The 13,599-nt window shown below is 44.8% G+C and overlaps 1 pseudogene across 1 annotated transcript in view; it reads left to right on the top strand.

Annotated features, from left to right (window-relative positions):
- LOC144504741 (cystatin pseudogene) overlaps positions 1-6,306 on the top strand; it is an 8,221-nt pseudogene extending 1,915 nt beyond the window's left edge. The window contains exons 2-3 of the transcript XR_013499695.1: positions 872-979; positions 6,067-6,306. The product of XR_013499695.1 is annotated as a cystatin pseudogene (transcript). The remainder of the gene's footprint in view (positions 1-871; positions 980-6,066) is intronic.
- Positions 6,307-13,599: the final 7,293 nt, after the last annotated feature.

Raw genomic sequence — 13,599 nt, 5'->3', positions numbered from 1 at the left:
ATTACAATATCCTAATACTTAGCATCTATTTAGTGAGGCCCAGGGACCCCAATTGTCCAAGCTAGCTAAAGTTTTTGCCCCTGCTGGTGGAAGTCACACCAGTGAGGATCACGTATGATCCCACCAAGGACCAGGTGCAATGCCTTCGCTGGTGGGATTCGAGGCCATTGAGATCCAATGGGAGGTTGGGAGCAGGAGGTGGCATCCTGATATCCAGGCAGTGCCAAGAGGGTAGGGGGGAGGCACTGTCAGAGCCAGCAATCTGTATGCATGCTAGTCCCCTTTGCAGTTCAATGCCAGCCTCTCGGTCATGATTTGGCTCTGCATCCCCATCAATGGTGTAAATCTTGTGACAGCCTCTGATGTACAGTGTGCCATAAATTCATTCCAGAAACTTGCCCAGAAAACAGGTGGGAAGGATCCTGCCTGTTGGGCACTTAGCTACTTTTTGGGAAAATCATGCCCAATAACTTTTGAATTAATGGACTTTTCTCAGGTCACAAACGAAACTTTGATTTACCACTGAACTGAAGCACAAATCTTTGTTAAATCATTGACTGTAAATTGTACTGGGCAGCTTCTCAATTTCACTTTCTACGTTGATCAGTGGGATTGCCTGGAAATTAAGTTACATAATGAATGGTGAGCCAAAATTTAATTTGTGAAAGGTGCAAGCAGTTGAAAGATTAAGTTATTAAATTAAAATTTTTTGAAAAAAAACTCGACTGTATGCCCATGCTTAATTCAGAATTATTGGGGATTACATTTTGTGCAGAAATTAGCTGTAAGGAGTGGACTGTATTTGACACTTGCAGAACATAATTCTGACATCCCCTATCAGGGCTTGGTTTTTAACATGTTTTCTTTTCAGCTTGTTTCTGGGGTGAATTACTTTCTTGAAGCTGAACTGGGGAGAACACAATGTAGAAAGAGTGAGGTTCAAGATCTGGAATCATGTGATTTCCAAGCAAATCCACAGGTAAAACTTTACATTTTGTTACAAGAATGGAGGGGGGGAAGAGGGGTGGGTGCGGGGTTGATCTTATGACCTCATCGCGCACATTTTTCAGCAACATTAGTTTGTAAAATCAGGAATGAGTCGACAAAAGGGAATGGCACCTAACTTCGTGCCCATTCCCATCTTACCAATCCAGGCACAATATGTAACTCGCCCAAAATGGGTGAGATACGCTTTTGCATGCATCTCAATATAATTATCATGGTACTCTCCCAAACTCATTTACCTTAACGACCTCATTGGGGGCAACTCAAAACAGCGATTAAAAGCCTAGGGTGCCACTCTGACCTCAGTGCTGCCAGCAATGGGGAGGGGGTTGGGAAACAGCACCATAGCAACAGTGCTGCTTCCCTTGGGGCCTGAGGCAGTGCTGGCTAGGGCCAGTAGTGCTTTCTGTTGGGGTGAGGGAGAGGGGGGGAAGGTTTCGTCTCTTTCCTTCTCTCTCTCTCTTTCTTCCCCTTCCTTCTTCCCCCCCCCCCCCCCCCCCCCCAAAACTAGCTGGTCTGCAGTGAAGGAGGAATTGTGGGCACTGCAAGGGCAGTCCAGACCACAGGCTGCAACAGGAGGAGAGGAAGGTGCCCGTTGGAGGCAGGAGCTGGCTGCCAATTGGCCCAGGGGACTTTGCCATGTCCTGCAGGACTTGGCACCTCTGGGCACAAGGATACAACTACTGGTGGTGAAGGACACAACGGCCTCAACGTTTACGCCACTAGGTCCTAGGCCGCCAATGTGTACCTCTCTGGGGGCTCCCAGACCTCTGTCCACAAATGTGTCAGAGGTGACAGAGGCCCTGTACACCTGGGCTGGGCAGTAAATCAATTTCAACCTGGGCCAGGCCCAGCATGAATCCCGGGCTGCAGGATAGGCATGTCCACAATGGCAGCAAAATGTGCATGGGGCTATTGACTGCACACAGGTCCCCTGACCAGAGCTCAAAGGTTTGTTGACAGGAAGGGGTTCTACTCAATGTGCAGTTGGTGTGTGACCACCAGATGCACATCATGCACGTGTGTGCCTGACATTCTGGCAGCATGCATGACGGTTTTATACTGAGAAGCTCGGACATCTTCACAGTATTTGAGGAGCAGCCCAGGCTGCAGGGATGGCTCATGGGGGGTGGGGGGGGTGGGGGGACACATGGGATACTCGCTCAGTACTTGGCTGATGCCAGTGTAGAGACCCATTACAATGAGGTTCACGCTACCACCCAGTCAATTGTGGAGTGGTTCATTGAGCTCCTCAAGATGCAGTTCCAGTGCCTTGATTGCTCTGGTGAGCCCCCCCCCCCCCCATAGAACTGCAGGGCTTCTGGACTGAACTCCAAAGGCTCTGGCATCATCTGGCCCTGCCAGTGCCAGAGGCTCACCTGCGTTAGCCCATTGGTGTGTGAGCCCTTGCCAGCGGCCCTCTGAGTTTGGGGCCATCTACCGATGACAGCAGCAAGTGCTCTCTGAAACTGGATCAGGCTTTGCAGCCCCTCAGCCATGCCCCACTAAGTGGGCTATGCTCTTGAGGGCTGCAGTCTTAGCCCACTTTATCTTGGCACTGTCCCACTGGGTCTCGTGCAACCTCTCGAGCCTCTCAGCCATGGGCCACAATCTCAATAAGGCTCCTGAGTGACTCAGCTGTGGCCCTCTGGGATTCTGCTGTAGCCTGCTATGACTGGGCCATGGCTTGGGACACCACCCTTGCAATGTTGGCCTGGGTACCAATCAGTACCAGCAATTGCTGCTGTACCTGTAAGTTTTGTGACTCCTCCCAAGAGCCTCGCAGTTTCTTCAGTGTTGCCAACATCCCCTCCTATATTCACTGACTGTTGCTGCACCTCCAGCAGCTGAGGTAGAACTAATCGCAGAGGCCAGCTAAGTTCTTGCCTCCACATGCCAGAAGCCTCAGATATTCCCATCTCTGCCCGATTGTACATCCACAGATGCTGTGCACACCACAGTGACCCCTCAGAAGACTCACCCCTAAGTTGACCCACCGAAGTGAAAGTCTCTGGGATAGTGAACTTGATTTGGATGCCTGTGTAAAAAAAAAACTGGTGCTGGCCTTGGCGGTTTCTTCCTTGCCCTTCCTCTGGGATGTCTTCAGAGTTGTTGGGGAAGGAGGTCTGTGATGCCAGATCGGCCTGGTGCATCAGGGTCATTTTCTGCAACACAGGACACAAGGTTGAGTGCAAGGGAAGGACAGGAACCTGCAATGCATGCAAATGACGTGAGATATCTCAAACATTTGGAGGATTGGCAGGTGCTCACATTAGTGACAGTTTGATCTGGTTGTCACTAATGATAACAGGTTATCACCTCCCCCCACCCAGATCCAGCACATGCTCCTCAAAAAACATGAGGATTCTTATTTCAGACAAACCACCTTCTGCCTTTTCCTGTTCCCGATGATTGGTTATGGACATTCTTCTTTTGTGGAGATGGAAGGAGAGATGTGAAGGCTGATGGCAGGAAGCATGTAGGGTGTCAGGGGGTGGGCCTCAGACGACAGGTTGAGTGAGGACTGGAGTGGGGGGTGGTGCATGGCAGTGTGTTTGGAGACAAGTGCTATGTGGTCGGTGGGGGGGAGGGGGGGGGGGAGATGCATACAGCAGGTGCCACATAGGGGGAAACAAGCCACAACAGGGATGTGCACTCACTCTTGCTGCCCGAATGAGGTCATTCAATTTCTTCCTGCCCTGGCAGCCAGTTCTCCAATTACTTTGGGTGGCACGGTAGCACAGTGGTTAGCACTGCTGCTTCACAGCTCCAGGGACCTGGGTTCGATTCCCGGCTTGGGTCACTGTCTGTGTGGAGTTTGCACATTCTCCTCGTGTCTGCGTGGGTTTCCTCCGGGTGCTCCGGTTTCCTCCCACTGTCCAAAGATGTGCGGGTTAGGTTGATTGGCCATTCTAAAAAATTGCCCCTTAGTATCCTGAGATGCGTAGGTTAGAGGGATTAATGGGTAAAATATGTAGGGATATGGGGGTAGGGCCTGGGTGGGATCGTGGTCGGTGCAGACTCGATGGGCCGAATGGTCTCTTTCTGTACTGTCGGGTTTCTATGATAATTTCTATGATACTTTGCATTGACTGCCACCGCTTCCCAGGCTGCTCTGACTTCCCTTCTCCTGGCTCATGCCCATCTGAGAGGAATAAGGTATCCCTTCTCTCCTCCAGGAGACATGCTAGCTCTACCTTCGAGAACCTGGAGGCTGTATTTGTAGCAGCCAATTTCCTGCTCTGCTTGCCTGTCTGCCCATCCTAGGGGCTTATTGCAGGTGTCTCTTGTTAAGACAGTTCAGCTGCAGACAGTTTGGGCAGGTCACATGCAGGGCATTCAAGTAAGATTACATGCAGTTGCTGTTTTGTATTGAGGGGGGAGCCAAGGCAGGACTTGCAGGTGTGGTGATTGGGGAGGGATGTGCTATTGTGGTGACAGGGCGGTGGTGACATGGACACTCTGTAAATGGGTGTAGAGGGTAGTGGGAGACAGTCATTGGGATCATGGGGGGGGGGGGGAGATGAGAGGGAGTGTGTGATGGTGGGGGGGAGGGGGGTCTCTAATGTCTTTGGAGGGGAAGGGTGTGTCAATGCCCGGGGGAGGGGAGGGCAGTTGCAAGCAGGAGCACTGCTGTTTTGCTGCTTTCTGTGCGCATGCATGTTTGGGACTTCTGAATTGAGCTGCTGACCTTTGGGAAACTTGAGCCCCACCCCTTTCCCCTACTGGTGAGAAACGGTTTGAAGGATTTTTTTCTTGGTCTAAATGCATAAGATCGCAGATTTGGACCCAAAACTCTTCCGTTTTCATGCTCATTGTGGGCTTCCATTTTTTTGGAAGATTGCCCCCTTAAAATCAATACTGATGAGGCCAAAATATAATTTTATGAAGATATTCTGGACCATATCTTGCTGCTTCATGACTTGTGTTCATGGGATTATCAGAAAGGGCAGGGGGATTGACTATACAGATTATTACATTGCCTATAATGCTGGGAACTAAATGTAAATAGGATGATGGTCAAGTGATGACACAACAGCTACGTCTTTAATTGAATGGAAACATCTATAATATGTACATGTCATTCCTTCTGGCTAGATATTTTTGTTTATTTCATACTATTTTGTACAATTGTGTATAATTCTGATCCACTTTTTGTAAAACATTTTTACATAATGTTGTAATGCTGACATATTTGAAAAGTTCTGAATCTTCCAATATGGGGAGTAACGCTTGACTCAGCCAAGTTGCCAATACAATTCGGGACCCTAAGGAAGTCCCAGTGTATGCAAATAGTGTTTACGTGGGAATTTTAAACACTCAATTGCTGCTTTTACTGTGCTCTATAGCTGCACAATTCCCTACAACTGTGATGAGATGACTATTACCCCACAGACTTGAGTTATTTGCCCTCTATATGTGGTCTTTACATGGATTTATTTAGAGCTTTTCCTAGCAGGTGTCAAACCTGCTCAGCAGCACAGCTGAGTAAAACAGCTGGAATGCCAAAATGGGGGTGGTGGTGAGGGTGGGGTGGGAGAATTATTGGATGTGAAGGAGGGAGTGAGCACTTTTTCTTTGGGCGGGGGAGTGAGAAGCAGAGGGGTGTGGTTGTGCAGTATTGCAGGTTGACAGGCCCATTTTTTAAAAACTAAATTAGTGAACTGAAGACAACCCTGCAGGAGAATGTCATTAGTTCATGATGAATGAAAGTGGCTTTGCTGGAATTATCCTTGCCATAGGCCTCCCAACTCTGGAGCTGGGACAGGAGGGTGCAATGAAAAATGGTAGGTGGGCAGTTTAAATTGCACTCAATGGCAGGTACAGCATTCCTCTGCTGACTGATGAAGCAAAATATTTTGTTTTTTTGATTCATTGAATATTTCAAACATTTGCATCAATTTTTTCCAATGGATTAAAACTGTACTTCTATTCTCAGACATCATTGGAAACTTCCAGGTTTAGACTACCTTGTTAGAGGAAACATGACATAATCTGGTTTAAGTAACAAGGGAATAAATCCTGGAAAGGTAACCTAATTTCAAACTATTAATTTTTCAGACAACACTTTGCAACTTTGAGGTCTTTTCAGTACCCTGGAAAGGAGAAAATTCTCTGATAAAGACAATGTGCAGACCATCAAACAACTGAATTTCTGCATTGCAGCTAATTAATTTGCATTTGGTTACCAGCTGTTTAATATGTTAACTGAAAGCTCCCACTGCTTTAAGTACACTAATAGCAACTCTTGCCTTTATTTTCTTATGGAAATAATATTATATAAATGTTAAATGCATCACCTGTGCAGCAAAATTATTGTAGCTTCTGATAAAGTTAAATAAAAATGTGTAACATGAGCGAGACTGCTGTATTTCTTTCTGTGCCTCTGTATGTTTACAACTGCCATGAGAAAACCACTTAGAAAAAGTTATTGCAGGCTTTGCTAAAGGGATTATACAAATTTTTAATGCATTCTTGTTTTTGACAAGAAACATAGAAAATTGGAGCTGGAGTACACTATTTGGTCTTCAAACTTGCTCTACCATTCAACATGATCATGGCTGATCCTCTATCTCAATGCCATACTTCGTGCTATCCCCATACCCGTGACCATCTTCAGAGTCCAGGGTTGGGATTTTCCACTTCTGTTCCGGTGGATTTGGTGATGGGAACATCTGCAAGTTCACTTGCTGCCTGAAAAATACTTTGCTCTATATTTTACCACTGAGCCAAGAAAATATCTCGGCTCCATGTAATAGACATGAGCATTTTAGATACACTAGTTTACATGGAAGATGTATTGACACAGCTGTTGGATGGTGATTTATCAAGACTTGTATTAGTGTAATGTCAGCACATAACAGGGGCAAGTAGTTCATTCTCCTGTCAGTTTAACTGATTTCCTGTCCTCTTGCCTAAAATCCCCTGCTTTTTGTCCCTTCCTGAGATCAATCCTTGAATCCTAGCTAATGAGGGCCAGTGACATTGTAATTCTGATTTTTGCACTCTACCCTCAAGTGCTGGTGGCAACTGAGACCAGGAACTCTATATAATGTAGCACTTGGTAGCATCAGTGAGACAATTGAAGGAAAAGAGCTGCAGCTAGAACTATATTTTGTAGTTTTTCCATTCTGCTGACATACATCTGGATTTGCTTCTGACATGTTGGGCTAAATTTTGTCACGAGCATCTGATTCCTTTACAAGTTGGTCATGTGCCTTTGGCTGAATTTTATGTAGGTTGACTCAATGGTGGGTAGTTAGTAGAGATGCCCTTTGTGAATATGCAGTCTACCACAAGGTAAGCTGGCAGTCTTCACTGTCTGAATAATGGGACTGCTGCTGAGGCCCAAGCACCAAACGTAGAAGGAAAGCATTGGAGCTGCCATCAATATCAGGAGCGGCTGAGACCTCATTAGACCCATGATTGAAGACACTCCCTCTCCATTGATTCCACATTCAACTGTAAGCCTGTAACATGAAGATACAGTAAGAGTTTTAACAACACCAGGTTAAAACTCTTACTCTGTTTACCCCAGTCCAACACCGGCATCGCCACAACATGGGAAGATAACAGCCTTGCTGGTTTTTTTTCTGATTAACTATTAAAACCCCTTCAATTCTCATGTAGCTCTGACCATCTACTGTCAAGTTGCCTCCTCTTAGTTATTGAAGAGGCCTGTGCAATGCTGGCAAAATTGCCATGTGGTGTGAATTTGCCAACAAGTAGTCATGCAATTCTAATTAGCAAGGTGCTGTAACTGAGTGGGTTGATAACATTGAACATATAAACATAAGAAACAGGAGTAGGTCACTCAGCCCCTCGAGCCTGTTCTGCAATTTGATAAGATGGTTGATCTGATTGTAATGTTCCTACCTAGCTCCTATTGCCATAGAACCATAGAAAAGTTATAGTGCAGAAACAGCCCGTTTTGTGCACTGGCCAAAAAAAAGGGGGAAAAATAAAGAAACTAGCTGCTCATTTTCATCCCAATTTCCAACACCTGGTCCATACCCTTGCAGGGTACAGCACTTTACTTGCAGATCCAGCTACTTTTTAAATGAATTGAGTGTTTCAGTTTCAACCACTAACTTAGGCAGTGAATTCCAAATGCTCACCACCCACTAGGTTTAAAAAAAAAAGGTTTTTCTTCTTGTCCCCCAAATCTTCCTAATTTTTAAAAAGAAATACTTTTCCAATTCAATCAAATCAAATCCAATTCAGAGTCTCAACAAGTTGAGACATTTCAGATCCAGGCTGACAAGACAGGGCGAGCGACCAAACCACCCTGTCCTGGGCCCGATCTACATGAGCCAAGCTGATTGGAGAAGGGGGAGGTTCCTCCTCCAAGACTTGAGCTCATTTGCATCTTAGCCAAAAGGCCGAGATGCCGCTTTAAAAAATTGCTTCATATGGAACATATGAAGCCTCAGCGTAACCTAATGACCTCGACCAAGTGCGGCCGGCCATGGGCTGCCGTCCATACACTTGATCTTAGTCAAAAGGCCGAGAATCTTCCTAATTATTCATTTTAAATCTATGCCCTCTGGTAATTGCCCCATCAGCTAGAGGAAGCTTTCTAAGACCCTCATAATTTTGTACACCTCCATTAAGTCTTCCTTTTTTCTAAGGAAAAACAACCTTGGCCTATGCAATTTGTCCTCATTGCTGCAATTATCAAATCCTGGCAGCATTCTTGTAATTCTCCTCTGCACTTTCTCTCCAGAGCAATTGAGTCCTTCTTGTAAAATGGTGACCAGAACTGTATACAAAATTCCAGCTGTTGCCTAACCAGCATTTTATACAGTTCCATTCCTACTTTTGTATTCTCTACCTCACCCAATAAAGGAAGACATTCTGCAGTATATCATTCTGCACTCAACAGCTATTCTCTTCACTGTATACATGGCCAATTTTTGTGTCATTTGCAAAGTTTTCCCATCATGCTACCCACATTTAAGTCTAAATAATATATACAGCAAGGTCCACGGGGAGAAACTATTTTCTATTCGCAAAAATACTTGTTTCCTGGCACGGAGCCTATTTTGGATCCAACCAGCTACCTTCCCCTGTATCCTATGCAATCTCACTTTTCTGACCAGTCTGCCATGTGAAACCTTGTCAAATACCTTACTGAAATTCATGTAGACAATATCGATTGCATTACCTTCATCAATCCTCCTTGTTACTTACTCAAAAATTCTATTCAGTTAGTAAAACACAATTTTCCACTAATAAAACTGTGCTGACTATCCCTGATCAATCCATGCCTTTCTAAGTGATAGTTTATCCTGTGTTTCAGAATTGATTCCAATAATTTGTCCACTACTGAAGTCAGACTGACCAACTTATAGTTTTCTGGCCTATCCCTTGCAACGTTTTTACATAATGGTACAACATTCGCAGACCTCCAATCCTCTGGGACCTCAACTGTATATAGTGAGGATTGAAAAATGATCCTCAGAGCATTTGCTATTTCCTCCCTGGCTTTCTTTCTTCAACAGCCTAGGATACAATCCACCTGGTCCTGGTAATTTATTCACCTTCAAGGATGCCTGACCCTGCAGTACTTCCTTTCTCATTATGCTTATTGTATCTAATATTTCACACCCCTCCTCTTTATGTAAAGTGTCTGCATTATGGTGGAGCAACGCTGCCACAGTGAGTATAAAACTAACTTACCTCAGGGATCTGCAGCCTAGTCTCCAGGGAGCAGTTGGAGGGTGGAGCAGCACTGTGGGTACATTGTAACTGGAAAAAAAACCCCTGAAAAGTGATGTCACAGGAAAGAAACAAAGAACAATACAGCACCGGAACAGGCCCTTCAGCCCTCCAAGCCTGCACCGATCATGTGTTCCTAACTAGACCATGCGTTTGTATCCCTCTATTCCCAGTCTGTTCATGTGGCTATCTAAATATGTCTTAAAGCTGTGACCTGCTAGGCTGGTAGGAAATCTGTGCTAAATTTGAAAAAGAATCCTGCAAAACTAATTAATAAACTAATTAACTAAGTAGCGATGGCTGGACAGGTGATTACTGCAGCTGTATGATGCGGGAGCTGACTGATCCCATTGCGAGTTGCAATGACCTCATCTGCAGCAAGTGTTGGCTGCTCGACGAACTTTGGCTCTGAATTAATGAGCCAGAGCCTGAGATTCAGACACCCCGACACATCTGGGAGGGGGAGTTACCTGGACACTTTGTTTCAGGAGGCGGTCACACCTGATAGATTAAGTACCTCAAATTCAACCAGTGGTCAGAGACAGCAGGGTGTGACTGCCAGTGAGGCAGGTAGGCGGATCCTAAATTGAGGAACAGAGGAGCCTCAGCTCTTGACCTTGTCCAACAGGTATGAGATACTTGTTCCCTGTGTGGATGATGAAGAGGGCTGTAGGGAGGATGAACGAGCCAACCACTGCACCGTGGTCCTGGAGGCCATTCAAGAGGAGGGAGCAAAAAGACAAGTGGTAGTTGCCTGCCCAGTGCCAGGGTGAGGGACATCTCTAACCGGCTTGAAAGGATATTGGAGTGGGAAGGAGAGGATCTAGTGGTCCACGTTGGGACAAACAACATAGACAAGACTAGGAAAGAGGACCTGTTTGGGGATTATCAGGCATTAGGAGCTAAATTAAAGAACAGGTCCTCAAGGGTTATAATCTCTGGATTACTACCCAAGCCATATGCAAATTGGCATCGGGATAAGAAAATTAGGGAAATGAACACGTGGCTAAAGGAGTGGTGTGGGAAAGAGGGGTTCCATTTCATGGGACATTGGCATTAGTTTTGGAACAGGAGGGATCTCAAGGACTTTAAACTAGTGGGGAATAGGGTGGTCTCAAGGACTTTAAACTAGTTGTGGGGGGGGGGGGAATGGAAGGGTAAAACTATGGGAAGTATAATGGTTAGTAAGAAGCAAAGCAGCAGGTTAGCATGTGGGGAGAAGGTTTCAACTACATGGAAAATTACAAAAAAGTTAAAAGGGAGAAGAACTCAGGAGATGTTATGAATGAAGGTGTTAGGATTCAAAAAGGTATAAAAACTAGCATAAGGGCACCCAAATGCTCGTAGCATTCAAAACAAGGTAAATGAGTTGACAGGCCCTTAGAGTCCTGAGATGCATAGGTTAGAGGGATTAGCGGGTAAATATGTGGGGGTAGGGCCTGGGTGGGATTGTGGTCGGTGCAGACTCGATGGGCCGAATGGCCTCCTTCTGCACTGTAGGGTTTCTATGATTCTATGATGATTCTGTGGAATCTTGTGCCTTTATTCACTTATTCACAGCACAAATCATTAGAATGAGAATGATTTAGTGGCCATTACAGAGACATGGTTGTAGGGTGGTCACAACTAGGAGTTAAATATCCAGGTGTATCAGGCCATTTGGAAGGACAGACAGGAAGGTAAGGGAGGTTGTGTAGCTCTGATATTTAAAGATGACATTAGGGCGGTAGTGAGAGATGTGTTGAATCCATTTGGGTGGTGATTAAAAATAGGAGAAAAAGTCATTGATAGGTATAGTCTATAGGCCGCCAAATAATAACATCATGGTGGCTGCCAAATAATAAAATCACATGTTGATTGATCAAACCAGGTCAGTCAAGGCAGCTTGGAGGAAGAGTTCATAGAATGTATCTGCGATAGTTTCCTCGAACAGTATGTAGTGGACCCTAGGAGGGAGCAAGCTATTCTAGATCTGGTCCTGTGTAATGAGACAGGAATAATTAATGATCTCACAGTTAGGGATCCTCTTGGAAGGAGCGATCACAGAATGGTTGAATTTAAAATACAGCTGGAGCGTGAGAAGGTAAAATCCAATACCAGTGTCTTGTGCTTAAACAAAGGAGACTGCAATGGGATGAGGGAGGAGTTGACTAAGGTAGACTGCGAGCAAAAACTTTGTGGTGGGACAATTGAGGAACAGTGGAGGAATTTCAAAGCTATTTTTCAAAGTGCTCAGCAAAAATATACACCAGTGATAAGGAAAGACTGTAGAAAAAGAGATAATCAGCCATGGGTACCTAAGGAAATAAAGGAGGGTATCAAATTGAAAGAAAATGCATACAAAGTGGCAAAGAGTGGGAGCCTAGAGGATTGGGAAATCTTTAAAGGTCAACAGAAAGAAGTAACATAGATTATGAGAGTAAACTAGTTCAGAATATAAAAACCGATAGCAAAAGTTTCTACAAATATATAAAAAGAAAAAGAGTGGCTAAGGTAAACATTGGCCCTTTAGAGGATGAGAAGGGAGATTTAATAATGGGAAATGAGGAAATGGCTGAGGCATTGAACAGTTTTTTGTGTCAGTCTTCACAGTGGAAGACACAAATAACATGCCAAAAATTGATAACAAGAAGGCTATGGCAGGTGAGGACCTAGAATCGAACATTATCACTAAAGCAGCAATGTTAGATAAGTTAATGGGGCTAAAGGTAGACAAGTCTCCTGGCCCTGATGGAATGCATCCCAGGGTACTAAAAGAGATGGCGGGGGAAATAGCAAATGCACTAGTGGTAATTTACCAAAATTCGCTGGACTCTGGGGTGGTTCCCGCAGATTGGAAAACAGCAAATGTGATGCCACTGTTTAAAAAAGGAAGTAGACAAAAGGTGGGTAGCTATAGGCTGGTTAGCTTCTGTAGTGGGGCAAATGCTTGAATCTAACATCAAGGAAGAAATAGCGAAACATCTGGATATAAATTGTCCCATTGGGAAGACACAGCATGGGTTCATGAAAGGCAGGTCATGTTTAACTAATTTAGTGGAATTCCTTGAGGACATTATGAGCGTTATGGACAATGGGGAACCAACCGGTGGATGTGGTGTATTTGGATTTCCAGAAGGCATTAGACAAGATGCCGCACCATAAGATAAAGATACAGCGTGTTACAGATAATGTATTAGCATGGAAAGAAGATCTGTTAACTAACGGAAAGCAAAGAGTGGGGATAAATGGGTGTTTTTCTGGTTGGTGATCAGTGACTAATGGTGTGCCTCAGGGATCAGTGTTTGGACTGCAATTGTTTACAACTTACATAGATGATTTGGAGTTGGGAACCGAGTGTAGTGTATCAAAGTTTACAGATGACACTAAGATGAGTGGTAGAATAAAGTGTGCAGAGGACACTGAACATCTGCAAAGGGATATATATAGTTTAAGTGAATGGGCAAGGGTCTGGCAGTACAATGTTGGTAAATGTGAGGTCATTCATTTTAGTAGGAATAACAGCAAAATGGACTATTATTTAAATAATAAAAAATTGCAGCATGCTGCTGTGCAGAGGGACCTGGGTGTCCTTGTGCATGAATCACAGAAGTTGGTTTGCAGGTGCAGCAGGTAATTAAGAAGGCAAATAGAATTTTGTCCTTCATTGCTAAAGGGATGGAGTTTAAAAACAGGAAGGTTATGTTGCAGTTGTATAAGGTGCTGGTGAGGCCACACCTGGAGTACTGTGTACAGTTTTGGTCTCCTTACTTGAGAAAGGATATACTGGCACTGGAAGGGGTGCAGAGGAGATTCACTATAGAGTCATAGAGTCATACAGGTTTACAGCATAGAAACAGGCCCTTCGGCCCAACTTGTCCATGTTGCCCTTTT

The sequence above is a fragment of the Mustelus asterias genome, chromosome 15, assembly GCF_964213995.1.
Source record: "Mustelus asterias chromosome 15, sMusAst1.hap1.1, whole genome shotgun sequence".
Taxonomy (NCBI): domain Eukaryota; kingdom Metazoa; phylum Chordata; class Chondrichthyes; order Carcharhiniformes; family Triakidae; genus Mustelus; species Mustelus asterias.
The sequence above is the reverse complement of the archived record's forward strand: the minus strand, read 5'-3'. Positions and strand labels throughout refer to the sequence as shown.